Raw genomic sequence first — 26,213 nt, 5'->3', positions numbered from 1 at the left:
GTAAATATGTTAAGAAATAGTTAAATTATGGGTTGACATGAGCTGAACTACACAGTTTATATTATGGGTTAAGCCCTAATCCACTCTAAAATTTCTTTTCTGGCTTTTTGACGAAGTCAAAATAAGAAAAGTACCCTAAACGGGCAGTGGCAAGAATATTGCCACCAGCGCTGGTGGCCTAAACGGGCAGTGGCAACTATATTGCCACCTCAAAAGCTCAATTTTGGGGTAAACGGGCAGTGGCAACTATATTGCCACCAGCGTTTTTGGGCTTAACGGGCAGTGGCAATTATATCGCCACCTAGATTTTTGAAAGTTTCTTTCAAACAAAAATTGTTTTGTACTTGTTATCATGTATTTCCATAATAGTATGCGTTGACAACTCTTCTAGTTTTCTCGGCCTTATAAAGGGTTAAACGTAGGGGTAGGCGGGACAATATGGACACCCGGGGCAGAATGGACACCCTTAATATTTTCAAATATGCGAACTTTTTTGAACTTTTAATGAATGGAGAATATAGTCCATTTGTCTAAAACGTAGTTTAAGGAAAGAAACATTCGGAATTAAAATTATACTTGATTTTACACGAAAAAGTTGCGTCCTCCGTTTTTTGTGCATGGAAATTATAATTTTCACACCATCTAAAATAAGATTTAGTGATTAATTTGTTGCAGGTCGATAAAAACCTGATATTTCTAGAACACATGCAAGTAGTTTTGCTGTATCTACATGCTTAACATGTTTATATTTTCTTCTATATTATATCGAAAATCAAGTTTGGAAATATCTTCTGCTGCCGGGGCAAAATGGACACTCACCTTTTTGAAAGAAGCTGCAAGGGAAAAATATAACCTAAATCACAAGCCAATCAAATTCTTTGATTTCAGTATATTTTCGGTTAAATGTTCACTATAGTAGATATAGGGTGAAACAAATTGGTCAAAAAACGACAGCAGTGTAAAATAGTTGTTCTAGGCACAGCTGTACATGCCGACAAAAACGAAGCTTTATCCAAAATAGCCTGAATTTAAATTAACTGAACAAAAATGAACTACTTTGGCGTATTATTTATCCATAACAGTTGTTTTGTAATGAAATGACTTTATAGGTGTGAGAATCTTTCTCTGTAATGATTATTCAACAACTGTATTCATTATTTGTATACACTTTATTACCGATACTTCAATATTACATACAATGATTCACACTCTAGACAACAATAACAACATCTCCACATATGACAGATACTCAATGTAAACATACACGCTAAACGTAATAGAGTAATACAATAATTTATTATGTGCATACCACAAGGTACCACATCTCGTTTTTTCTCCAGATCCGCAGCAAGGTCACTCCACGTTGTTTCGCTTATAGTCTCCTCAGTTTATAAACGTCTCGCTTCAGTATCACATCAAAATTAGAAGTACAGTCATCCATTTGGTCATCCATCTCTGCTCGGCATTTTGGTAAATTACTTGGCCGTTACTTGTGGTTGTACCTAAAAAGAAATATTATTTTGACCCAAATATTTTCCCAAATCCCAAAATATTTTTAATACTGAGTGTCAAGCTAAATATTAACTTTGCTGATGAATTATTTGAATTGCTTTCCTCTTCTCAAATGTTTTCAATGACAGCTAGCATGCAAACATTGTATACTGCCCACTGATTTTTTTTGACATGTCCTTTCATAGAAGAATCTCATACAAAAGGTATGTATATTCAGATTATTATTCAGACATTTTTTTTAACTAATATGTCGGAACACTGCACGAATGTTACAGTGGAAAAATTATCAATATCCATTAACTCGTTTTCGATCCAAAGTGTCCAAGTGTCATACAAACACTATTTTATTTTATGTTTTTTTTTGGCGAACTTTGCTGGAACTCGTTTCTTGTTCAGAATATATTCAGAAGTTTGGCTTAACAGATTTTGTTTTCTAAATATCGAAGGGATTGATACTTTTTTTAAATCAAATCACGATTTTGAAAAACGTCACTTGTCCAAAGCAATATTTGTAATACTAGTTTTAGCTAAATAGTAATTTGAAAACTTGAAAACATCCATTTTTTGAATTATATTTTATATATATATTGTTCAGCTTTTGAAAGTATAGTAGAATATTAATATTCATTCTTTTTTTTCATGTTGTAATCCTATAATTATCTCAAATTCTTAATACATACATCATCGTCGCAGTACCAAATCGAAGTCACGCATTTAAGCACATGCAAAGTTGCAGTTGTGACGTAAATTTGAACCGGTTGCTGGTATTGCGCATCATTAAGCTACTTAAGAGCTGAAATTAGCACTAATCTAAATCGAGTTGCTATGTTTATAAGTAGGTTAAACATCAATTTTCGCCCCGCCAGTCACTTCGGCTTCCAACCGTAAACGTAATGATAGTAGCCAATTATTATATACAAAGCAATTTTCTCCAGATAAAAAAATAAATCGATCATCTTATTGGAGCACTTTTCGACGGTTCACCTATATAGGTGTCCACGGTTTTAGGAACCATGTTTCCGATAATTTCGGAATTCTTATGATTTACCATTTACCTTTCAAACTGAATGAGTTTATTTTTACGGTTTGGTCGTTCAATAGGTTTACATTCTACGATGCATATTTTCCCTCATTAACTGGTGATTCGTGCTCAATCAAACCTATTTTAACATTACAAAACCAAAAATTTGTTCCTTTGATGTCGCTCTTTTGGGTTCTGAACTGTAGGACTTATTTTAATGGTGTACCTCCAAAATATTGCAAAAGCACCTCAACATGTTATGTTCTCACTCTAGATACCTAATGAAGCTATTTCAACAAGCCTTTTCCAAATTATTCGCATTCAATGTACCGTCAAAATTTAGAACTTTTTATCTTTAAGTAACTTTGATTTTCTACATATGCCTATCATACTGATAATATTCTCAGTTCGTTGGATCGGACTAGAATATTCTGCATTATTGCAAAGCTCAATCATTTGTCTATCATATCACTTATTTCACATTTTTTCGATGAAATACATCCTCATATTTTTTTTTGTTAACGACTACAAGTCTGACGTAGTGCACACTGACCATGATTGTCTGTGTCATGATGGCCCTTACGCTTGCCTCTACGATTCATTTCTTTGTACTGAAACAATTTAAAGCACGTTTTTATTCAAATTTTCAATGAACTCATAACACAAATATCACTTATACATGTACATGCATTTTTATTGGTAAAAATCCATGAATTTGATATATAAATTTTATTTATACACACATATTCGTTTTCCACGCTGGATCACACATAAAATCGATGGACCTTATATAAACTATGTGTATCTACACATGAATAGGGTTATCTATGACAAATTGCATAAATCTATGTGAGCAACACATGCATACAATATTTGCAGTTTTTTCAGTGTATGAAATCTAAAAATTCAAACAAGGTAACATGTTAGTAATGGTACCTGTTTGCATTAATAAGCTCGACTGAAAAACAAACCTCATAATCCAGCTTTCATTAGATATATCTATTCCTGTAGTTACAGAAATGATTATCTTTTTTTATTCCAATATCTTGTGCTTTTGATATACTGTACGTTATTCTCCTCAATAATAGTTTCAATACTTCTTTAACTGATCAAAATTTGTCTCTTCCTATAAGGAAATTATTGCGCAGAATTTGTTGTTGAGCGTAATGCTGTACCTTGTTCTCTAACTTGTGCCACAGTTCTTGGCAAGATGGCCACTCATTAGCAAAAATGGCACTATATCCAGTGTTAGGCAATCATAAGTCAAAATGCCCCTCCTGACAACACATTCAATAGGTTATAAAGCGGTTTTTACTCGAATTCCTGAGACGAAAAGTTTCATTTTTTATTGTTCGATTTTTTTAAATATCCAATTCAACTAGCCATTTGACTAGCATGATACTTAACAGGTTAGTGGTTAGCAACTGCTCTGAATATGTCGTCTAGCTTCAACGAATGCTTTAACTGTCAGTCAAAACTTCATATCTTGCAAACTACCAAGGCAGTTTAATTATTCTCACACATTGATGTTAATTTTCTTGAAGTTACATTTTTAGTCTTGTAACAGGACAAAGCATTAGTTAAATCATGTCTTCATATTAATTTGGTTTCAAGAGCCAACCCTTTTTACGTCTCGTAGACTTATTATACTTTGCTGAGCAATGATAACTTCAATATATATCACCTGAGGTGGGTCCACAACAATCTCAGTATCAGCTCAGTTATATTCGCATTTGGAACATATTCAAATACTATTCGTTCCTGTTTTTCTAGTCACGCTCAGCCTAAAGTTTAGTTTTGTCTTTCGCCTTCTCAGCTGCCACTTAATTGGTGTGAAATTTCATTTTTAATGGTTCAATTTAACTAAAAAGCCCAGATTGGAGTTCAAGAGAAATCGCTCAAGAAACTTCTAGAACGATTCCTGGCAGAAACTTTCTACGGTGACTGCCATTTGAACTGTCATTTTTTCGCAACTGCGTACTGCGATCGAAGAAAAAACGGTTTCTTGAGTGATTCAGCCAAGCAATTTCCCATGCCTCAAGATAGGCCGAGAAATTCCTTCTGATCTGCAAACAGCCCTTAAATCTGCGTTGGCTGGTAATCTGTTTCTTACGAAATTTACGACACTGTTGCGTTTTTAGTACTATAATTTTTAATAACACAATTCGCCTTATACGGCTCTACAAAGAATCGACTATATCTGCCTTGCAGGTCTTACCGCCTTCAACGGCATTTCCACCTTCAACGGCTTTTTCCGCCTTCAACAGCTTTTCACTCTCCGACGGATCTTTCCGTTATCGACAGTTTTTCGCCTTAGTCGGCTCTTCTGCCTATAACATTTTTCCTGCTTTCCGCCTTCAACGGCTTTTCTATCTGTAATCATTTCCGCCTTTTACGGCTATTTCAAGAATGTCACCTTCATTAGCTTGTATCGCCTTCATTGGCTTTCATCGCCTTCACTGGCTTTTAACAGCAACGGCAAAATTTGATTTCAAAATATTGTTTCACCTCTACGCCTTCCTCGGCCATCCGGTTAACAAATCAATACTTCATTCATCATTCAGCATTTAAGTCTAGATTTGGGACAACAACCCTATTCAACGAGTACCAATATCACAATCAACAAAACTTAGGTTTTCTTCACAGTTCTTTATTTCTTTATCTGACAATAGTGATTGTCATCGATTTGAACTAAACAATACCGATCACCATCAAAATCTCTCACAGGTTGATCATTGTCATTAGTCGAAGGTACAAATAGATCGTTTTATTCATATTGAACAGTTAGGGCAACTTCACTGGTGGTCCATTTTTTGGTCCAAATTTATACCAAATTTGGAACGGTCCAAATTAAATAGACCAAATAAAATAGAACAAAATGCGCGCGCGTGCACCGGTTGTTCTAAATGTGTTTGGGTCAATTCCGAATGTAAACAATAATAAATGATCAAGTTTTGGAAGCGGCAACATCTGTTGGAAGTTTTACCAGATTTATGGAGATCCTGTCGGAATATTGTAAATGTTCCCGTTCTACCCGTTATGGGGATTGAAGAATCAAAGATCAGCTGCCGGAATTTTGAAAGCTTTCGATTGTGATTGTGGGAATACTGGAAAGGATGTGCTGATTTCACGAATCTACCACTTTGGCTATGGAACCGCTTTGAGGATTTTGTGAAACATTTAACTTGAAAGCAAATAATGCCGTGAAATTCTAGTGGATGTGAAAAGTTCAGATGAGTTCAGAGATTCTCAGTAAAACACTGGCAAGAAATATCATACGATTTATGAATCCACTGCAGCGGAAATTCAGTGATTTGGGCAGATCATATGAATCCCTCAAGAAGCTGTTAAATACGGGAGAAATTATGTGAACCGGATTATGAAACTATTACCTCTGGGGATTCCTCCAGGAGTTCGCGCTGGAGATTTCTTCAGGAGTTCCCGCTAGGGATTACTGGAGGAAATATCGCAGTTACCGTAGCGAATTCCTCCAGGAGTTCCCTCTGGGGATCCCTTCAGGAGTTCCGTAGTGTTTCCTCTACGGATTTTCCAGGAGTTCCACCTGGAGATTCCTAAAGATTTTTTTAAGTTCTAATGTATCCTCTTAGGATACAGGAGTTCCTCCTGGAGATTTCCGGTTTCTGCTGGGAATTCCTCCAGGGGTTGCTTTCCTTGTTGGTATTTCTTCATGAGTGCCATCTAGGGATTCTTCCATGACTTCTCTCTAAGGATTCCTCCAGGAGTTCCTTGAAGATAGTGGAATTCAGATCCATTCCATTATCTTCAAGGATTCCTGGAGCTCCCGCTGCAGATTCTTCCAGGAGTTCCCTCCAGTAACTCTTCCAGGAGTTCTCTCCGGAAGTTTCTCAAGGAGTGCCCTCCGGGAGTTCCTCCAGGAGTTCCCTCCAGAAGTACTTCCAGGAATTCCCTCCGGGAGATCTTCCAGAAGTTCCCTCTAGTAGTTCTTTCAGAAGCTCCCTCCGGAAGTTCCCTCCGATAGTTCCACCAGGATTTCTCTGCGGGAGTTTCTCCAGGAGTTCCCTCCGGATGTTACTCTAAGAGTTCCCTCCGGGAGCTGCACCAGAAGTTCCTCCGGAAGTTTCCCCAGGAGTTGCCTTCGGAAGGTCCCTCCGGGAGTTTCTCTGAGAGTTCCCTCCGTGAGTTCCTACAGGAGGTCCCTCCGGGAGTTCCTACAGGAGTTCCCTCCGGGAGTTCCTGCAGAAGTTACCTCCGTGAGTTCCTACAGGAGGTCCCTCCGGGAGTTCCTACAGAAGTTCCCTCCTGGAGTTTCTACAGGAGTGCTCTCCAGGAATTCGCTCCGGGAGTTTCACCAGGAAATCCCTCCGTGAATTCCACTAGGAGTTCCCTCCGGGAATCCCACCAGGAGTTCCCTCCGGGAGTTCCACCAGGAGTTCCCTCCGGGAGTTCCACCAGGAGTTCCTTCCGGGAGTTCCCTCCGGGAATTCCACCAGGTGTTCCCTCCGGGAATTCCACCAGGAGGTCCCTCCGGGAATTCCATCAGGAGTTCCCTCCTTCAGGAATACCCTCCGGGAGTTTCCTCCGGGAGTTCCTCTAGAAGTTCCCTCCGGGAGTTCTTCCAGGAGTTCCCTCCGGAAGTTCCTCCAGGAGTTCCCTCCGGGAGTTCCTTCAGGATTTCCCTCCGGAAGTTCCCTCCGGGAGTTCCTCCAGGAGTTCTCTCCGGAAGCTCCTCTAGGAGATCCCTGCGGGAGTTCCTCCAGGAGTTCCCTCCGGGAGTTCATCCATAAGTTGCCTCCAAGATTTCCTCCGGGAACTCTTCCAGGAGTTCCTTCGGGATTTTTTCCAGGAGGTCCACCAGGAATTCCTCCAGGAGTTCCCCCAGGAATTCTTCCAGAAGTTCCTCCAGGAATTGTATTAGGAGTTCCTTCGAGAATTCTTCCGTGAGTTTTTTTCCGGAAGTTTTTCAGGAGTTCCACCGGGAATTCTTCCAGAAGCTCCTCCGGGAATTTTTCCTAAAGGAGTTCCTCCGGAAATTCTACGAAATACTCCCGGAGGGATCTTCTAGAGAAAATCCAGGACGGCTCCCGTGGATGAACTCCCGGAGGGAACATCTGGTGGAAACACCGGAGGGCACTCCTAGATGAACTACCGGAGGGAACTTCTAGAGGAACTCCCGGAGGAAACTACTGGTGAAACTGGAGGGTACTCCTGAAGGAAATCCCGGACGGGATTCCTCGGGAAATTCTTCCTGAAAATTCTTCCAGGAGCACCCGGGATTCCTCCAGGAATTCCTCCAGGAATAATTCCAGAATGTTGCTCCGAAGATTCTTCCATGATTTGCTCCGTGAACTCTACAAGGATTTACTCCGGAAATTCCTGCAGGATTTGTTCCGGGAATTGTTCCAGAAGTTCCTCCGGGAATAGTACTTAAAGCTCCTCCGGGAATTTTTTCCGGGAGTTCCTCAGAAAATTCTACGAAATACTCCCACAGGGAAATACTTGAGGAAACCCCGGACGGAACTCTTGGAGGAACTCCTGGGGGGAACTTCTGGGGGAACTACCGGAAGGAACTCCTAGAGGAATTCCCGGAGGAAACTACTGATGGAACTCCAGGAGGGAACTCCTGAAGCAAACTCTCGGAGGGCACTCCCGGAGGGCACTCCATAAGGAACTCGCGGAGGGCACTCCTGGAGGAACTCCCGGAGAGCACTCCTGGAGGAACTCCCGGAGGGCACTTCTGGAGGAATTCTCGGAGGGCACTCCTGGAAGAACTCTTGGAGGGTACTTCTGGGGAAACTTCAGGAGTTCCTTCGGAAATTCTTCCAGGAATTCCTCCGGTGATTCGTACTGGCTTTCCTTCGGTAATTCTTCAAGGAGTTCCTCCGAGAACTCTTCCAGGATTACCTCCGGAAATTCTTCCAGGATTACCTGGAATTATTCCAGGAGTTCCATCGGGAACTTTTCCAGGAGTTTCTCCTGGAGTTCCACTGGGAATTCTTCCAGAAGTTTCTCCGGGAATTCTTTCAGGAGTTCCTCCGGGAGTTCTTCCACGAGTTCCACCAGTAGTTTCCTCCGGGAGTTTTCTTCAGTAGTTCCACCACAAGTTCCCTCCGGGAGTTCCACCAGAAGTTCCCTCCGGGAGTTCCTCCAGGAGTTCTCTCCGGGAGTTCCCTCTGAGAGTTCCGCCAAGAGTTCCCTCCGGGAAGAATTTCCAGAGGAACTCCTGGAAGAATTCCCGTAGGAACTGCTGGAAGAATTCCCGGAGGAACACCTTGAAGAATTCCCGGAGGAACTCCTGGAAGAATTCCCGGAGGAAATCCTGGCACAAATCCTCGGTGAGAATGCTTGGATCAATCTTCGGCTGGATGGTAGGAATTCCTGGAGCAATCCTCGGTGAAAATTCCTGGAGCAATCCTCGATTGGAATTCCTGGAGCAATCCTCGGCGGGAATCCTGCAGCAATTCTCGGTGGGCCTTCCTGCAGGAGTGGAGCAATCCGCGGCGGGAATCCTGCAGCAGTCCTCGGTAGGAATTCCTGGAGAAATCTTCGGTAGGAATTCCTGGAGCAATCCTAGGTAGTAATTCGTGGAGCAATCTTTGGTAATTTCCTGGAGCAATCCTCGGTGGGAATTCCTGGAGGAATCTTCGGTAAGAATTTCTGAAGCAATCCTCGGTGGGAATTCCTGGAGCAATCCTCGGTGAGAATTCCTGGAGCAATCCTCGGTGAGAATGTTTGGATCAATCTTCGGCTGGACTACCTGGAGCAATCCTTGGTGGGAATTCCTGCAGCAATCCTCGGTAGGAATTCCTGGATCAATCCTTCATTAGTATTCCTGCAGAAATCCTCGGTGAGGATTCCTGCAGCAATCCACGGTGAGAATGCTTGGGTCTTCGGCTGGACTTCTAGGAGCAATCCTCGGTGGGAATTTCTGGAGCAATCCTCGGTTGGAATTCTTGAAGCAATCCTTGGCTGGAATCCTGCAGCAGCCCTCGGTATGAATTCCTGGAGAAATCCTCGGTAGGAATTCCTGGAGAAATCCTCGGTAGGAATTCCTGGAGCAATCCTCGGTGAGGATTCCTGGAGCAATCCTCGGCGGGAATCCTGCAGCAATCCCCGGTGGGCCTTCCTGGAGCAATCAGCGGCGGGAATCCTGCAGCAGTCCTCGGTAGGAATTCCTGGAGAAATCTTCGGTAGGAATTCCTGGAGCAATCCTAGGTAGGAATTCCTGGAGCAATCTTTGGTAGGAATTCCTGGAGCAATCCTAGGTAGGAATTCCTGGAGCAATCTTTGGTAATTTCCAGGAGCAATCCTCGGTGGGAATTCCTGGAGCAATCCTGCAGCAGTCCTCGGTAGGAATTCCTGGAGAAATCTTCGGTAAGAATTTCTGGAGCAATCCTCGGTGGGAATCCCTAGAGCAATCTTCGGTGAGAATTCCTGGAGCAATCCTTGATGAGAATGCTTGGATCAATCTTCGGCTGGACTACCTGGACCAATCCTCGGTGGAAATTCCTGAACCAATATTCGGTGGGAATAGGAGGCAATCAGTGAAGTACTAGATTGAAAGTAGTGAGCTGGATTTTTGTATGGTGAGATGATCAGTTCTCCATTTCTGCAATGAAATGGTACAAACAAAGTGGGTTATATGATTTCTTGACTAATTTGATGCTATTTGAGTAAAAGTTTGGGTAACTGTGTTGTTGTATTAGTTTTTCTTGCAACTTTAACAACACAGTTACCCAAAGTTTTGCTCAAACAGCATCAAATTAGGCAAGAAACCGTATAACCCACGCTGTTGGCACCATTTCATTGCAGAAATGGAGAACTGATCATCTCACCATACAAAAATCCAGCTCACTACTTTCAATCTAGTACTTCACTGATTGCTTCCTATTCCTGGACCAATCTTCGGTGGGAATTCCTGGAGCAATCCTCGGTAGAAATTCCTGGACCAATCCTTGGTGGAAATTCCAGGAGCAATCCTTGGTGAGAGAATGCTTGGCTCAATCTTCGGCTGCACTTACTGGAGCAATCCTCGGTAGAAATTTCTAGAGCAATCCTCGCTTAGAATTCCTGGAGCAATCCTTGGTAGGAATTCCTGGAGCAATCCTCGACGGAAATCCTGCTGCAATCCTCGGTAGGAATTCCTAGAGAAATCCTCGGTTGGAATTTCTGGCGCAATCCTCGGTTACAATTCCTGGAGCAATCCTCGGTAGGAATTTCTGAAGCAATCCTAGGTTAGAATTCCTGGAGAAATCCTTGGTAGGAATTTCTGGAGCAATCCACGGTAGGAATTCCTGTAGAAATCCTCGGTAGGAATTCCATGAGCAATCCTCGGCGGGAATCCTGCAGCAATCCTCGGTAGGAATTCCTGGAGCATTCCTTGGTGGGAATTCCTGCAGCAATCCTCGGTAAGAATTTCTGGAGCAATCCTCGGTTAGTATTCCTGGAGAAATCCTCGGTGAGGATTCCTAGAGCAACCCACGGTGAGAATGCTTGGGTCAATCTTCGGCTGGACTTCTAGGAGCAATCCTCGGTTGGAATTCCTGAAGCAATTTTCGGCTGTAATCCTGCAGCAGCCCTCGGTAGGAATTCCTAGAGAAATCCTCGGTAGGAATTTCTGGAGCAACCCTCGTTTAGAATTCCTGGAGCAATCCTCGGTATTAATTCCTGGAGAAATCCTCGGTTAGAATTTCTGGAACAATCCTCGGTTAGAATTCCTGGAACAATCCTCGGTGGGAATTTCTGGAGCAATCTCCGGTTAGAATTCCTGGAGCAATCCTCGGTTGGGAATTCCTGAAGCAATCCTCGGTGAGAATGCCTGGATCAATCTTCGGCTGGACTTCTTGGAGCAATCCTCGGTAGAAATTTCAGGAGCAATCCTCGGTGAGAATGCTAGATTCAATCTCCGGCTGGACTTCCTGGAGCAATCCTCGTTGGGAATTCCTGAAGCAATCCTCGGTGAGAATGCTTGGATCAATCTTCGGCTGGACTTCCTGGAGCTATCCTCGGTAGGAATTTCTGGAGCAATCCTCGGTTGGAATTCCTGGAGAAATCATTAGGAATTTCTGGAGTAATCCTCGGTTAGAATTCCTGGGCCAATCATCGGAGGAAATTCCTGAAGCAATCCTCGGTGAGCCTTCTTGGAGCAATCCTCGGTCGGAGTTTCAGGAGCAATCCTCGGTAGGAATTCCTGGAGCAATCCTCGGTGAGAATGCTTGGATCAATCTTCGGCATGTCTTCCTGGAGCAATCCTCGGTAGGAATTCCTGGAGCAATCCTCGGTGGGGATCCTGCAGCAATCCTTAATAGGAATTCCTGGAGAAATCCTTGGTTGGAATTCCAGGAAAAATCCTCGGCGAGATTTCCTGCAGCAATCTTTGGTAGGAATTCCTGGACCAATCCTCAGTGGAAATTCCTGGAGCAATCCTAGGTGGGAGCTTCTGGAGCAAACCTCGGTGGAATTCCTGGAACAATCCTCAGTGGAAATTCCTGGAGCAATCCTCGGTGAGCTTTCCTGGAGAAATCCTTGGTAGGAATTCCTGAAGCAAGCCTCGGTGGGAACTGCTTGAGCAATCCTCGGTAAGAATTCCTGGAGAAATCCTTGGTAGGAATTCCTGAAGCAAGCCTCGGTGGGAACTTCTTGGGCAATCCTCGGTAGGAATTTACGGAGTAATCCGCGGTTGGAATTCCTGGAGAAATTCTCGGCGGGATTTCCTGCAGCAATCCTTGGTAGGAATTCCTGGAGAAATTCTTGTAGGAATTCCTGGAGCAACCCTCGGTGTTCCTTCCTGGAGCAAACCTCGGTTGGAATTGCTGGAAAAATCTTCGGCGGGATTTCCTGCAGCAATCCTCGGTAGGAACTCCTGGACCAGTCCTCTATGGAAATTCCTGAAGCAATCCTCGGTGGGCTTTCCTCCTTTCCTGGAGCAATCCTCGGTAGGAATTTCTGGAGTACCTAATCCTCGGTTAGAATTCCTGGACCAATCCTCAGTGGAAATTCCTGGAGCAATCCTAGGTGGGAGCTTCTGGAGCAAATATCGGTGGGAATTCCTGCAGCAATCCTTGGTAGGAATTCCTGAAGCAAGCCTCGGTGGGAACTGCTTGAACAATCTTCGGTAGGAATTCCTGGAGCAATCCTCGGTGAGCCTTCCTGGAGCAAATATCGGTGGGAATTCCTGGAGCATTCCTCGGTGGGAATTGCTTGAGCAATCCTAGCATAGCATAGCATAGCATGAATACTTGCGCAAATCTTGGATGGAGTTGCAAAGTTGAATTTCCATTGACATTGCTGATGTCGCTACTATCTACAATGTCATAGATTCACTCAGCTCCACACACCTGGCCAAGTTCTTGCAAGCATTTATAAATCCCTTCATCAACTTAGAAAGAGCCCAGAACTGAAGCATCTTCCAATAGATGAAAGGATGTTGAAAATAGCGAATTTTCAACTTATATGCAGTTATAAAATAAATATACTAAAGAAGAATTATTTATAAATAAATAAATAATATTGGAAAGATCTCACCATCTAATTGTCTTGATTAATGTTCTTCTCTGTAAAGAACAGCACAATACTCAGCAAAGAACAACACAATACTCGGGAATTGCTTGAGCAATCCTCGGTAGAAATTCCTAGAGCAATCCTCTGTGGGAATGCTCAGATCAATCTTCGGCGGGACTTCCTGGAGCAACCCTCGGTGGGAATGGCTTGAGCAATCCTCGGTGGGGCTTTCTGGAGTTGGAATTTCTTGAGCAATCCTCGCAGGGAATTTTTGGAGCAATCCCTTGTGGGAACTCCCGGAGGAATCTTCTGTGGGAACTCCTGGAGGATTCCTCTGTGGGAACTGCTAGAGGAATCCCTCGAGGGAACTCCTAGAGGAATCCCCTTAAGAAACTCCTGGAGAAATTCCCTGTGGGAACTCCTGGAGGAATTCCTTGTGGGAACTCCAGGTGAAATCCCTCGAGTGGACTCCTAGAGGAATCCCCTTAGGAAACTCCTAGAGTAATCCCCTTATGGATCTCCAGAAGGAACCCACTGTGGGAACTTCCGGCGGAATCCCCTGAGGGAACTCCTGGAGGAACCTTCTTGTGGATACTCCTGAGGAATTCCCTGAGGGAACTCTTGGAGGAATCCCCTGAGGGAACTCCTGGAGGAATCTCCTGAGGGAACTCCTGGAGGAATCCCCTGAGGGAACTCCTGGAGGAATCCCCTGAGGGAACTCCTGGAGGAATCCCCTAAGGGAACTCCTGGAGGAATCCCCTGAGAGAACTCCCGGATGATTGCTCTGAGGGAACTCCTTCTGGAATCTCCAGAAGGTACTTCGGGAGGAATCCTTTGTTGGAACTTCTGGAGGGGACTCCTGGAGGAATCCAGTGTGGGAGCTTCCAATGAAATTCCCTGAGGGAACTCCTGCAAGAATCCCCAGAAGGATCTCCTTCAGTGATCCCTTGTGGGAATTCCTGGAGGAATACCCTATGGAAACTTCTGGAGGGAACTCCTAGATGAATCCTCTGAAGGAACTCCTGGAGGAATCCCCTGAAGGAACTTCGAGAGGAATCCCTGACGAAACTCCTGGAGGTATTCCCGGAGGAATCCCTGGGGGAACTCCTAGCTAGAGGAATCCGTGAAGGGAACTTTAAGAGGAATATCCCGAGGGAATTTCTCTGTAGGAATCCTCAGATGGAGCTCCTCTAGGAATCTTTAGAGATCTCCTGGAGGATTTCGCAGAAGGAACTGCTTTAGGAATCCCCAGATGGCCTTTCTGCAGGATTCCTCAACATAGTTTTTCCTGTATGTATCATTGTATCTAAAAAACACTATGGATGGGAATACTGGACAAGAAACCCAGTTATTTACCCTAATACTGGCAGCATTCCAAGTTTTAGGAGAAAAATGAGGGCGTCAAAAAAAGCTTTGTTACGCCACAAACATCTGATTCCTTATCCCGTTCCTTCGATCCGGCGGCGGAAGTCCTTAACCCCGACAAAATCCACCTAAATCGGATCCAAAAACACTTCAGCGAGCTATCGTTTTCCACATTTCAGCAGCACCGGCTAAATATGTATCGGCAGAAACGAGAAACCAAAACACTGCGCACGTTCGTGAATCTGCTACCAACGCTACCAATATTCCAGCAGCTGCTCCGTCGCTGAGAATCGGTTACCCACTGTTGGTTGATTTCTTGGCTATAATCCTGGTACTGCACTCCGTCCGGATGTTTCTTTCCGAAATTCTCGCGACTTTCCTCAAAATTTGTTTAATGCTGCTTCAGCGAACGTGTCAGACCGGTCAGACCACTTGGAAAAACAAACGCGCATGACAGTTCATGCGTCAAAATTGATTTGGAACAAGCAAAATCTTGGTCCAAATCCAGACAAAAATGAAACAAAAATTATGCTAGTTCCAAAAATTTGGATCGGGAAACTGGTATAAAAAGTTTTTAGAACAAGATTTACACCACCGGTGCATGCCGAGATTTTTCATTTGGTCCAAAAATTTGGAACAAAACAAGGATTTGGACCACCAGTGAAGTTGCCCTTGGGCAACTTCACTGGTGGTCCATTTTTTGGTCCAAATTTATACCAAATTTGGAACGGTCCAAATTAAATAGACCAAATAAAATAGAACAAAATGCGCGCGCGTGCACCGGTTGTTCTAAATGTGTTTGGGTCAATTCCGAATGTAAACAATAATAAATGATCAAGTTTTGGAAGCGGCAACATCTGTTGGAAGTTTTACCAGATTTATGGAGATCCTGTCGGAATATTGTAAATGTTCCCGTTCTACCCGTTATGGGGATTGAAGAATCAAAGATCAGCTGCCGGAATTTTGAAAGCTTTCGATTGTGATTGTGGGAATACTGGAAAGGATGTGCTGATTTCACGAATCTACCACTTTGGCTATGGAACCGCTTTGAGGATTTTGTGAAACATTTAACTTGAAAGCAAATAATGCCGTGAAATTCTAGTGGATGTGAAAAGTTCAGATGAGTTCAGAGATTCTCAGTAAAACACTGGCAAGAAATATCATACGATTTATGAATCCACTGCAGCGGAAATTCAGTGATTTGGGCAGATCATATGAATCCCTCAAGAAGCTGTTAAATACGGGAGAAATTATGTGAACCGGATTATGAAACTATTACCTCTGGGGATTCCTCCAGGAGTTCGCGCTGGAGATTTCTTCAGGAGTTCCCGCTAGGGATTACTGGAGGAAATATCGCAGTTACCGTAGCGAATTCCTCCAGGAGTTCCCTCTGGGGATCCCTTCAGGAGTTCCGTAGTGTTTCCTCTACGGATTTTCCAGGAGTTCCACCTGGAGATTCCTAAAGATTTTTTTAAGTTCTAATGTATCCTCTTAGGATACAGGAGTTCCTCCTGGAGATTTCCGGTTTCTGCTGGGAATTCCTCCAGGGGTTGCTTTCCTTGTTGGTATTTCTTCATGAGTGCCATCTAGGGATTCTTCCATGACTTCTCTCTAAGGATTCCTCCAGGAGTTCCTTGAAGATAGTGGAATTCAGATCCATTCCATTATCTTCAAGGATTCCTGGAGCTCCCGCTGCAGATTCTTCCAGGAGTTCCCTCCAGTAACTCTTCCAGGAGTTCTCTCCGGAAGTTTCTCAAGGAGTGCCCTCCGGGAGTTCCTCCAGGAGTTCCCTCCAGAAGTACTTCCAGGAATTCCCTCCGGGAGATCTTCCAGAAGTTCCCTCTAGTAGTTCTTTCAGAAGCTCCCTCCGGAAGTTCCCTCCGATAGTTCCACCAGGATTTCTCTGCGGGAGTTTCTCCAGGAGTTCCCTCCGGATGTTACTCTAAGAGTTCCCTCCGGGAGCTGCACCAGAAGTTCCTCCGGAAGTTTCCCCAGGAGTTGCCTTCGGAAGGTCCCTCCGGGAGTTTCTCTGAGAGTTCCCTCCGTGAGTTCCTACAGGAGGTCCCTCCGGGAGTTCCTACAGGAGTTCCCTCCGGGAGTTCCTGCAGAAGTTACCTCCGTGAGTTCCTACAGGAGGTCCCTCCGGGAGTTCCTACAGAAGTTCCCTCCTGGAGTTTCTACAGGAGTGCTCTCCAGGAATTCGCTCCGGGAGTTTCACCAGGAAATCCCTCCGTGAATTCCACTAGGAGTTCCCTCCGGGAATCCCACCAGGAGTTCCCTCCGGGAGTTCCACCAGGAGTTCCCTCCGGGAGTTCCACCAGGAGTTCCTTCCGGGAGTTCCCTCCGGGAATTCCACCAGGTGTTCCCTCCGGGAATTCCACCAGGAGGTCCCTCCGGGAATTCCATCAGGAGTTCCCTCCTTCAGGAATACCCTCCGGGAGTTTCCTCCGGGAGTTCCTCTAGAAGTTCCCTCCGGGAGTTCTTCCAGGAGTTCCCTCCGGAAGTTCCTCCAGGAGTTCCCTCCGGGAGTTCCTTCAGGATTTCCCTCCGGAAGTTCCCTCCGGGAGTTCCTCCAGGAGTTCTCTCCGGAAGCTCCTCTAGGAGATCCCTGCGGGAGTTCCTCCAGGAGTTCCCTCCGGGAGTTCATCCATAAGTTGCCTCCAAGATTTCCTCCGGGAACTCTTCCAGGAGTTCCTTCGGGATTTTTTCCAGGAGGTCCACCAGGAATTCCTCCAGGAGTTCCCCCAGGAATTCTTCCAGAAGTTCCTCCAGGAATTGTATTAGGAGTTCCTTCGAGAATTCTTCCGTGAGTTTTTTTCCGGAAGTTTTTCAGGAGTTCCACCGGGAATTCTTCCAGAAGCTCCTCCGGGAATTTTTCCTAAAGGAGTTCCTCCGGAAATTCTACGAAATACTCCCGGAGGGATCTTCTAGAGAAAATCCAGGACGGCTCCCGTGGATGAACTCCCGGAGGGAACATCTGGTGGAAACACCGGAGGGCACTCCTAGATGAACTACCGGAGGGAACTTCTAGAGGAACTCCCGGAGGAAACTACTGGTGAAACTGGAGGGTACTCCTGAAGGAAATCCCGGACGGGATTCCTCGGGAAATTCTTCCTGAAAATTCTTCCAGGAGCACCCGGGATTCCTCCAGGAATTCCTCCAGGAATAATTCCAGAATGTTGCTCCGAAGATTCTTCCATGATTTGCTCCGTGAACTCTACAAGGATTTACTCCGGAAATTCCTGCAGGATTTGTTCCGGGAATTGTTCCAGAAGTTCCTCCGGGAATAGTACTTAAAGCTCCTCCGGGAATTTTTTCCGGGAGTTCCTCAGAAAATTCTACGAAATACTCCCACAGGGAAATACTTGAGGAAACCCCGGACGGAACTCTTGGAGGAACTCCTGGGGGGAACTTCTGGGGGAACTACCGGAAGGAACTCCTAGAGGAATTCCCGGAGGAAACTACTGATGGAACTCCAGGAGGGAACTCCTGAAGCAAACTCTCGGAGGGCACTCCCGGAGGGCACTCCATAAGGAACTCGCGGAGGGCACTCCTGGAGGAACTCCCGGAGAGCACTCCTGGAGGAACTCCCGGAGGGCACTTCTGGAGGAATTCTCGGAGGGCACTCCTGGAAGAACTCTTGGAGGGTACTTCTGGGGAAACTTCAGGAGTTCCTTCGGAAATTCTTCCAGGAATTCCTCCGGTGATTCGTACTGGCTTTCCTTCGGTAATTCTTCAAGGAGTTCCTCCGAGAACTCTTCCAGGATTACCTCCGGAAATTCTTCCAGGATTACCTGGAATTATTCCAGGAGTTCCATCGGGAACTTTTCCAGGAGTTTCTCCTGGAGTTCCACTGGGAATTCTTCCAGAAGTTTCTCCGGGAATTCTTTCAGGAGTTCCTCCGGGAGTTCTTCCACGAGTTCCACCAGTAGTTTCCTCCGGGAGTTTTCTTCAGTAGTTCCACCACAAGTTCCCTCCGGGAGTTCCACCAGAAGTTCCCTCCGGGAGTTCCTCCAGGAGTTCTCTCCGGGAGTTCCCTCTGAGAGTTCCGCCAAGAGTTCCCTCCGGGAAGAATTTCCAGAGGAACTCCTGGAAGAATTCCCGTAGGAACTGCTGGAAGAATTCCCGGAGGAACACCTTGAAGAATTCCCGGAGGAACTCCTGGAAGAATTCCCGGAGGAAATCCTGGCACAAATCCTCGGTGAGAATGCTTGGATCAATCTTCGGCTGGATGGTAGGAATTCCTGGAGCAATCCTCGGTGAAAATTCCTGGAGCAATCCTCGATTGGAATTCCTGGAGCAATCCTCGGCGGGAATCCTGCAGCAATTCTCGGTGGGCCTTCCTGCAGGAGTGGAGCAATCCGCGGCGGGAATCCTGCAGCAGTCCTCGGTAGGAATTCCTGGAGAAATCTTCGGTAGGAATTCCTGGAGCAATCCTAGGTAGTAATTCGTGGAGCAATCTTTGGTAATTTCCTGGAGCAATCCTCGGTGGGAATTCCTGGAGGAATCTTCGGTAAGAATTTCTGAAGCAATCCTCGGTGGGAATTCCTGGAGCAATCCTCGGTGAGAATTCCTGGAGCAATCCTCGGTGAGAATGTTTGGATCAATCTTCGGCTGGACTACCTGGAGCAATCCTTGGTGGGAATTCCTGCAGCAATCCTCGGTAGGAATTCCTGGATCAATCCTTCATTAGTATTCCTGCAGAAATCCTCGGTGAGGATTCCTGCAGCAATCCACGGTGAGAATGCTTGGGTCTTCGGCTGGACTTCTAGGAGCAATCCTCGGTGGGAATTTCTGGAGCAATCCTCGGTTGGAATTCTTGAAGCAATCCTTGGCTGGAATCCTGCAGCAGCCCTCGGTATGAATTCCTGGAGAAATCCTCGGTAGGAATTCCTGGAGAAATCCTCGGTAGGAATTCCTGGAGCAATCCTCGGTGAGGATTCCTGGAGCAATCCTCGGCGGGAATCCTGCAGCAATCCCCGGTGGGCCTTCCTGGAGCAATCAGCGGCGGGAATCCTGCAGCAGTCCTCGGTAGGAATTCCTGGAGAAATCTTCGGTAGGAATTCCTGGAGCAATCCTAGGTAGGAATTCCTGGAGCAATCTTTGGTAGGAATTCCTGGAGCAATCCTAGGTAGGAATTCCTGGAGCAATCTTTGGTAATTTCCAGGAGCAATCCTCGGTGGGAATTCCTGGAGCAATCCTGCAGCAGTCCTCGGTAGGAATTCCTGGAGAAATCTTCGGTAAGAATTTCTGGAGCAATCCTCGGTGGGAATCCCTAGAGCAATCTTCGGTGAGAATTCCTGGAGCAATCCTTGATGAGAATGCTTGGATCAATCTTCGGCTGGACTACCTGGACCAATCCTCGGTGGAAATTCCTGAACCAATATTCGGTGGGAATAGGAGGCAATCAGTGAAGTACTAGATTGAAAGTAGTGAGCTGGATTTTTGTATGGTGAGATGATCAGTTCTCCATTTCTGCAATGAAATGGTACAAACAAAGTGGGTTATATGATTTCTTGACTAATTTGATGCTATTTGAGTAAAAGTTTGGGTAACTGTGTTGTTGTATTAGTTTTTCTTGCAACTTTAACAACACAGTTACCCAAAGTTTTGCTCAAACAGCATCAAATTAGGCAAGAAACCGTATAACCCACGCTGTTGGCACCATTTCATTGCAGAAATGGAGAACTGATCATCTCACCATACAAAAATCCAGCTCACTACTTTCAATCTAGTACTTCACTGATTGCTTCCTATTCCTGGACCAATCTTCGGTGGGAATTCCTGGAGCAATCCTCGGTAGAAATTCCTGGACCAATCCTTGGTGGAAATTCCAGGAGCAATCCTTGGTGAGAGAATGCTTGGCTCAATCTTCGGCTGCACTTACTGGAGCAATCCTCGGTAGAAATTTCTAGAGCAATCCTCGCTTAGAATTCCTGGAGCAATCCTTGGTAGGAATTCCTGGAGCAATCCTCGACGGAAATCCTGCTGCAATCCTCGGTAGGAATTCCTAGAGAAATCCTCGGTTGGAATTTCTGGCGCAATCCTCGGTTACAATTCCTGGAGCAATCCTCGGTAGGAATTTCTGAAGCAATCCTAGGTTAGAATTCCTGGAGAAATCCTTGGTAGGAATTTCTGGAGCAATCCACGGTAGGAATTCCTGTAGAAATCCTCGGTAGGAATTCCATGAGCAATCCTCGGCGGGAATCCTGCAGCAATCCTCGGTAGGAATTCCTGGAGCATTCCTTGGTGGGAATTCCTGCAGCAATCCTCGGTAAGAATTTCTGGAGCAATCCTCGGTTAGTATTCCTGGAGAAATCCTCGGTGAGGATTCCTAGAGCAACCCACGGTGAGAATGCTTGGGTCAATCTTCGGCTGGACTTCTAGGAGCAATCCTCGGTTGGAATTCCTGAAGCAATTTTCGGCTGTAATCCTGCAGCAGCCCTCGGTAGGAATTCCTAGAGAAATCCTCGGTAGGAATTTCTGGAGCAACCCTCGTTTAGAATTCCTGGAGCAATCCTCGGTATTAATTCCTGGAGAAATCCTCGGTTAGAATTTCTGGAACAATCCTCGGTTAGAATTCCTGGAACAATCCTCGGTGGGAATTTCTGGAGCAATCTCCGGTTAGAATTCCTGGAGCAATCCTCGGTTGGGAATTCCTGAAGCAATCCTCGGTGAGAATGCCTGGATCAATCTTCGGCTGGACTTCTTGGAGCAATCCTCGGTAGAAATTTCAGGAGCAATCCTCGGTGAGAATGCTAGATTCAATCTCCGGCTGGACTTCCTGGAGCAATCCTCGTTGGGAATTCCTGAAGCAATCCTCGGTGAGAATGCTTGGATCAATCTTCGGCTGGACTTCCTGGAGCTATCCTCGGTAGGAATTTCTGGAGCAATCCTCGGTTGGAATTCCTGGAGAAATCATTAGGAATTTCTGGAGTAATCCTCGGTTAGAATTCCTGGGCCAATCATCGGAGGAAATTCCTGAAGCAATCCTCGGTGAGCCTTCTTGGAGCAATCCTCGGTCGGAGTTTCAGGAGCAATCCTCGGTAGGAATTCCTGGAGCAATCCTCGGTGAGAATGCTTGGATCAATCTTCGGCATGTCTTCCTGGAGCAATCCTCGGTAGGAATTCCTGGAGCAATCCTCGGTGGGGATCCTGCAGCAATCCTTAATAGGAATTCCTGGAGAAATCCTTGGTTGGAATTCCAGGAAAAATCCTCGGCGAGATTTCCTGCAGCAATCTTTGGTAGGAATTCCTGGACCAATCCTCAGTGGAAATTCCTGGAGCAATCCTAGGTGGGAGCTTCTGGAGCAAACCTCGGTGGAATTCCTGGAACAATCCTCAGTGGAAATTCCTGGAGCAATCCTCGGTGAGCTTTCCTGGAGAAATCCTTGGTAGGAATTCCTGAAGCAAGCCTCGGTGGGAACTGCTTGAGCAATCCTCGGTAAGAATTCCTGGAGAAATCCTTGGTAGGAATTCCTGAAGCAAGCCTCGGTGGGAACTTCTTGGGCAATCCTCGGTAGGAATTTACGGAGTAATCCGCGGTTGGAATTCCTGGAGAAATTCTCGGCGGGATTTCCTGCAGCAATCCTTGGTAGGAATTCCTGGAGAAATTCTTGTAGGAATTCCTGGAGCAACCCTCGGTGTTCCTTCCTGGAGCAAACCTCGGTTGGAATTGCTGGAAAAATCTTCGGCGGGATTTCCTGCAGCAATCCTCGGTAGGAACTCCTGGACCAGTCCTCTATGGAAATTCCTGAAGCAATCCTCGGTGGGCTTTCCTCCTTTCCTGGAGCAATCCTCGGTAGGAATTTCTGGAGTACCTAATCCTCGGTTAGAATTCCTGGACCAATCCTCAGTGGAAATTCCTGGAGCAATCCTAGGTGGGAGCTTCTGGAGCAAATATCGGTGGGAATTCCTGCAGCAATCCTTGGTAGGAATTCCTGAAGCAAGCCTCGGTGGGAACTGCTTGAACAATCTTCGGTAGGAATTCCTGGAGCAATCCTCGGTGAGCCTTCCTGGAGCAAATATCGGTGGGAATTCCTGGAGCATTCCTCGGTGGGAATTGCTTGAGCAATCCTAGCATAGCATAGCATAGCATGAATACTTGCGCAAATCTTGGATGGAGTTGCAAAGTTGAATTTCCATTGACATTGCTGATGTCGCTACTATCTACAATGTCATAGATTCACTCAGCTCCACACACCTGGCCAAGTTCTTGCAAGCATTTATAAATCCCTTCATCAACTTAGAAAGAGCCCAGAACTGAAGCATCTTCCAATAGATGAAAGGATGTTGAAAATAGCGAATTTTCAACTTATATGCAGTTATAAAATAAATATACTAAAGAAGAATTATTTATAAATAAATAAATAATATTGGAAAGATCTCACCATCTAATTGTCTTGATTAATGTTCTTCTCTGTAAAGAACAGCACAATACTCAGCAAAGAACAACACAATACTCGGGAATTGCTTGAGCAATCCTCGGTAGAAATTCCTAGAGCAATCCTCTGTGGGAATGCTCAGATCAATCTTCGGCGGGACTTCCTGGAGCAACCCTCGGTGGGAATGGCTTGAGCAATCCTCGGTGGGGCTTTCTGGAGTTGGAATTTCTTGAGCAATCCTCGCAGGGAATTTTTGGAGCAATCCCTTGTGGGAACTCCCGGAGGAATCTTCTGTGGGAACTCCTGGAGGATTCCTCTGTGGGAACTGCTAGAGGAATCCCTCGAGGGAACTCCTAGAGGAATCCCCTTAAGAAACTCCTGGAGAAATTCCCTGTGGGAACTCCTGGAGGAATTCCTTGTGGGAACTCCAGGTGAAATCCCTCGAGTGGACTCCTAGAGGAATCCCCTTAGGAAACTCCTAGAGTAATCCCCTTATGGATCTCCAGAAGGAACCCACTGTGGGAACTTCCGGCGGAATCCCCTGAGGGAACTCCTGGAGGAACCTTCTTGTGGATACTCCTGAGGAATTCCCTGAGGGAACTCTTGGAGGAATCCCCTGAGGGAACTCCTGGAGGAATCTCCTGAGGGAACTCCTGGAGGAATCCCCTGAGGGAACTCCTGGAGGAATCCCCTGAGGGAACTCCTGGAGGAATCCCCTAAGGGAACTCCTGGAGGAATCCCCTGAGAGAACTCCCGGATGATTGCTCTGAGGGAACTCCTTCTGGAATCTCCAGAAGGTACTTCGGGAGGAATCCTTTGTTGGAACTTCTGGAGGGGACTCCTGGAGGAATCCAGTGTGGGAGCTTCCAATGAAATTCCCTGAGGGAACTCCTGCAAGAATCCCCAGAAGGATCTCCTTCAGTGATCCCTTGTGGGAATTCCTGGAGGAATACCCTATGGAAACTTCTGGAGGGAACTCCTAGATGAATCCTCTGAAGGAACTCCTGGAGGAATCCCCTGAAGGAACTTCGAGAGGAATCCCTGACGAAACTCCTGGAGGTATTCCCGGAGGAATCCCTGGGGGAACTCCTAGCTAGAGGAATCCGTGAAGGGAACTTTAAGAGGAATATCCCGAGGGAATTTCTCTGTAGGAATCCTCAGATGGAGCTCCTCTAGGAATCTTTAGAGATCTCCTGGAGGATTTCGCAGAAGGAACTGCTTTAGGAATCCCCAGATGGCCTTTCTGCAGGATTCCTCAACATAGTTTTTCCTGTATGTATCATTGTATCTAAAAAACACTATGGATGGGAATACTGGACAAGAAACCCAGTTATTTACCCTAATACTGGCAGCATTCCAAGTTTTAGGAGAAAAATGAGGGCGTCAAAAAAAGCTTTGTTACGCCACAAACATCTGATTCCTTATCCCGTTCCTTCGATCCGGCGGCGGAAGTCCTTAACCCCGACAAAATCCACCTAAATCGGATCCAAAAACACTTCAGCGAGCTATCGTTTTCCACATTTCAGCAGCACCGGCTAAATATGTATCGGCAGAAACGAGAAACCAAAACACTGCGCACGTTCGTGAATCTGCTACCAACGCTACCAATATTCCAGCAGCTGCTCCGTCGCTGAGAATCGGTTACCCACTGTTGGTTGATTTCTTGGCTATAATCCTGGTACTGCACTCCGTCCGGATGTTTCTTTCCGAAATTCTCGCGACTTTCCTCAAAATTTGTTTAATGCTGCTTCAGCGAACGTGTCAGACCGGTCAGACCACTTGGAAAAACAAACGCGCATGACAGTTCATGCGTCAAAATTGATTTGGAACAAGCAAAATCTTGGTCCAAATCCAGACAAAAATGAAACAAAAATTATGCTAGTTCCAAAAATTTGGATCGGGAAACTGGTATAAAAAGTTTTTAGAACAAGATTTACACCACCGGTGCATGCCGAGATTTTTCATTTGGTCCAAAAATTTGGAACAAAACAAGGATTTGGACCACCAGTGAAGTTGCCCTTTACACAATATTTACCTTTTTGATTCCAATGTTGAAATTCAATCACAAGTCATCACCTGGAGGTCATCACCACTCTGCATGCACCACACACACACCACTCATCTCTTTCTTTTTCCAAAGACAACACTTCCCGAACCGAAATTAAACTAATTTCACATGCACTGTTCACCGTTCTCGTCGCCAATGTGAGAATCTTTCTCTGTAATGATTATTCAACAACTGTATTCATTATTTGTATACACTTTATTACCGATACTTCAATATTACATACAATGATTCACACTCTAGACAACAATAACAACATCTCCACATATGACAGATACTCAATGTAAACATACACGCTAAACGTAATAGAGTAATACCCTGATAAAAAGTATCATAAAAATACGATAAATTTTATTGTTACAACACCATTTTTTCGAAAAATATTCACCATTAAACATATTGTAATTTACACAACACACTCACCATCACCCCTATTGTTCTATACCATTCGGCGAATGGTAAATGGCACTTTTACAATAAAAAATGGTGGTCGTTATGTATCTTAACCATAAAATTTTGAGAAAATTTTCATACACTTTTTCGCGAAAAACAATAGAATGTATTGTGTTTTTATGAGACATTTTTAGGGCAATTTTCAAAAGATAACAATATATCTTAATGTTTTTTCATTGTTCTTACAATACAAATACAATTAATTGAATGGCGTCAAATGAATCGTTGTTACAATAAAAATACAATAATATTTGTTGTTATTTGTAAGCAGTTTTCGCTTTTGAAAATCCATAGAATTTATATTTCCCGCTAACATTTATATCCAGCATTTACGAGCACTAACGTCCGCCAGAATGATATGCACATTTTATGATAAGAATCAAACACTCTGATGTATGTCTCGTATGTATTGCTTGGCAGCTGTTGATAAGATCTATCTTCAATCTTTTCAAATAACTGCCAAATATCACAAGTCAGACCTCAGGTCGTATGATCCATACCATAAATCGTTCACAATTCATGTAACCATTACTATCTGTAAATGCTGGAGAAAAATGTTACCGAGAAATATGAATTCTTTGGTTTTTCAAAGGCGAAATCTGTTTATATAACAACAAATATTATTGCATGTTTATTTTAACATCGGTTCAATTGACCCCATTAAACTAATTGAATTTGTATTGTTATCAATGGCAGTTTACTATTTACTAGATTCCATTAATTTATTGGAAAACATTAGAAAAATCATTGTTCATCTTTTTCTTGTCTTAACATCCTCACTTGGCTAAACCTGCTTTTCAGCTAGTTTTCTATAAGTACTTCCTCAGTTATTCATTGAGAGCTTCCTCTGCCAACACGGCTTGACGTCTGTCAGTTTTAGCGAATAACATTCGATAACCGAAACATCTACTGTACTCAAATTTAAAACGAAAAC

At 44.8% G+C, this 26,213-nt stretch overlaps 1 long non-coding RNA gene across 1 annotated transcript; it reads right to left on the bottom strand.

Annotated features, from left to right (window-relative positions):
- Window positions 1-1,150: 1,150 nt before the first annotated feature.
- LOC134287378 (uncharacterized) lies at window positions 1,151-25,137 on the bottom strand. The gene is made up of 2 exons (XR_009997261.1): window positions 24,797-25,137; window positions 1,151-1,502 (listed from the first exon to the last, which is right to left on the bottom strand). It is a non-coding gene; the product is annotated as an uncharacterized LOC134287378 (long non-coding RNA).
- Between the last annotated feature and the right edge of the window lie 1,076 nt (window positions 25,138-26,213).

The sequence above is a fragment of the Aedes albopictus genome, chromosome 2 (assembly GCF_035046485.1).
Source record: "Aedes albopictus strain Foshan chromosome 2, AalbF5, whole genome shotgun sequence".
NCBI classification, from domain to species: Eukaryota; Metazoa; Arthropoda; class Insecta; order Diptera; family Culicidae; genus Aedes; species Aedes albopictus.
The sequence above is the reverse complement of the archived record's forward strand: the minus strand, read 5'-3'. Positions and strand labels throughout refer to the sequence as shown.